Here is a 2269-nt window from a genome sequence, read left to right on the forward strand (position 1 = left end):
CACAGGTGGATCTCTGTGAGTTCAAGGCCAGCCTGGTCTATAAAGCAAGTTCCAGAACAGTCAGGGCTGTTACACAGAGAAATCCTGTCACACACACACACATACACACACACACACACACACACACACAAAACCAAACAAAAAACAACTAAAAAAAAGCAAACGAATTCTTTCTGGCCTCCTTTGAGATGGGCTCCACACCTGGCTGTTTCCCTTGTTTGCTGGCTCTCCTCAGTGGCAGGGTCATTTTTGTCTGTCTCTTGCAGTGCTGGGGCTCCAATCAGGGTCATGTATGCCTCCCAGGCAGTGCTCCTTCATTGAGCTCTGCCCCCAGTCAGCATCTGGATTTTGACCCTTGGTTCAGTTAAACTTCGTATTTATCCTTTGAGAACTTCTCAGTTCTTAGTTGTGTCCAATTCCAGTTCTTTGGACAAGCTTCAGGGACTGAAGCTAACTTTTCCAGAGGGCTCGCTATACCCTGATATCACATGAATGTTCTCATTTGGCCCTGAGTGTCTCGAGGAAGGAACACTTCATAAATGAGAAGAGTGAGGCCCAGGAGGACGAGTGACAAGGATGGGCTTGTTCCTGGACTTCTCTCTCCTGAGCCCTGGTATTCTGTGCGGTGTTTTAGTGGGGCCTGGTGAGAAGAGTGTTGCCCAGAGCCTGACACCAGCGCAGGGTGGGCGGGGCCCTGACAGCTTATCTCTGAGATGCCTCCTTGCACACGGGTTGAGGGGTTGAGAACCACTCGTCTAAGGGAAACTACACGACGCACTGAAGACCTTCCAGCTTACAACAGCATAGAAGGCTAAGGCCTGTCTCCCTGGTCAGAGTGCTTCCCGCCACTCTGCTGTTTTCTTCCTCTCCATGGGAACCAGGCTGTGTGATTTTTGTGCCCGACACACAGGAGGTCCCTCAAAGGACATACCGGAGTCTAAATTTCACCTCATAACTTGCATCTTTGTTCAGTTTACAAATGAATGCTCTGCAGGTCATGCTAGCCCCAGCCCTTGTACAGGTTTGGTTTTGTGTGTGTGTGTGTGTGTGTGATGTATCCTAGGCTGGCCTCAATCCCTCCTTAACGAGGTTGACCTTGAACTTCTGACCCTCCCGCCCCCCTCCTGAGAGATGGCTGCACTCTCACAACTGGTTTTTGTGATGCTAGAGATTAAAGGAGCCCAGGGATCTGTGCATGCTGAGCAAGTGCAACAACTGAGTTATAGCTCTAGCGTCCTATTTTAAAAGAAAAAGTCTGTTATCCACCAATTTCACATAGAAGAACAAACCAAATAACAACAACAAAAAAGATGCTTTAGCTGTTTCTGAGAGAGCAGCACGAGGGTCAGGAGTGGCTCTGCCGGGGGGTTGCCCACCTAGCACCTGGCGTGGAGATGCCAAGTGAGCTGTTGGGAGTGGAGGCATAGGGTGGAGTTTCATGGTGGGAGCGAATGTAAAAGGCGGCGGGAGCATTCAGTGCTGGAAGGGTGGGCTTGCCTAGAATCCCAGTATTGAGGCTCAGGTCAGCCTGTGCTACACAGTCAAACCATGACTTACAAAGAAGAAAATCTGAATTTTCAGATTGACTGTACATTGAAACAGTAACACAATGGATATATTAAGTTAAATGAAATATATTAAAATTGCCTCTTTTTTTCTTTTCTCAATGTAGCTTTGAGCAAATGTCTGCACCCTCAGCCCCATGGCTGGGTGTGAGGAAAGGCTGACACTCTGGCACAAGGTGCCATCTGCCTGATCCCTCCTAGCAGGTCTGTAGTTTGTTGACCCTGGAGGTGTAGATTAGAGACACTTGCCTCTTTCCTAGGCCAGATGTAATGTATTTGAAGATACAGATCTAAATCTCATCATGGACTCGGTGCCCTGACTGCCTCCGGACTCAAGTCGCCCTGTTGAGGATCCTGTCATGTGGGGTGAAGAGCGTGAGCTGCTGGGTCAGCGCTGCTCTGAGGGGAAGAAGGTCTTTTTCTCTCTCAGCCTCACCTTAGCTGCAGTATGAGGCCCTTGTGCCTCCTCTTCAAGGCCAGTGTGGGCTCAGGGTACAAGTGACATGGCAGGGCTTCCTGCCTGTCAACACTTCCGACCTGTGGTCAGCAGCGTGATTGGTACTTGGTAGCACAGAAATGTAACCTTTATCAGGGGGTCCCCCTCATCCCCCTGCAACTCAAGGGATAAGAGGAACAGACAGAGGACAGGATTATTCAGAAACCCCTCAGGAGAAGGAGCTCTTTACTGATGTAGGTAAGGCTGT

Source organism: Chionomys nivalis (assembly GCF_950005125.1).
Source record: "Chionomys nivalis chromosome 23 unlocalized genomic scaffold, mChiNiv1.1 SUPER_23_unloc_1, whole genome shotgun sequence".
Taxonomy (NCBI): domain Eukaryota; kingdom Metazoa; phylum Chordata; class Mammalia; order Rodentia; family Cricetidae; genus Chionomys; species Chionomys nivalis.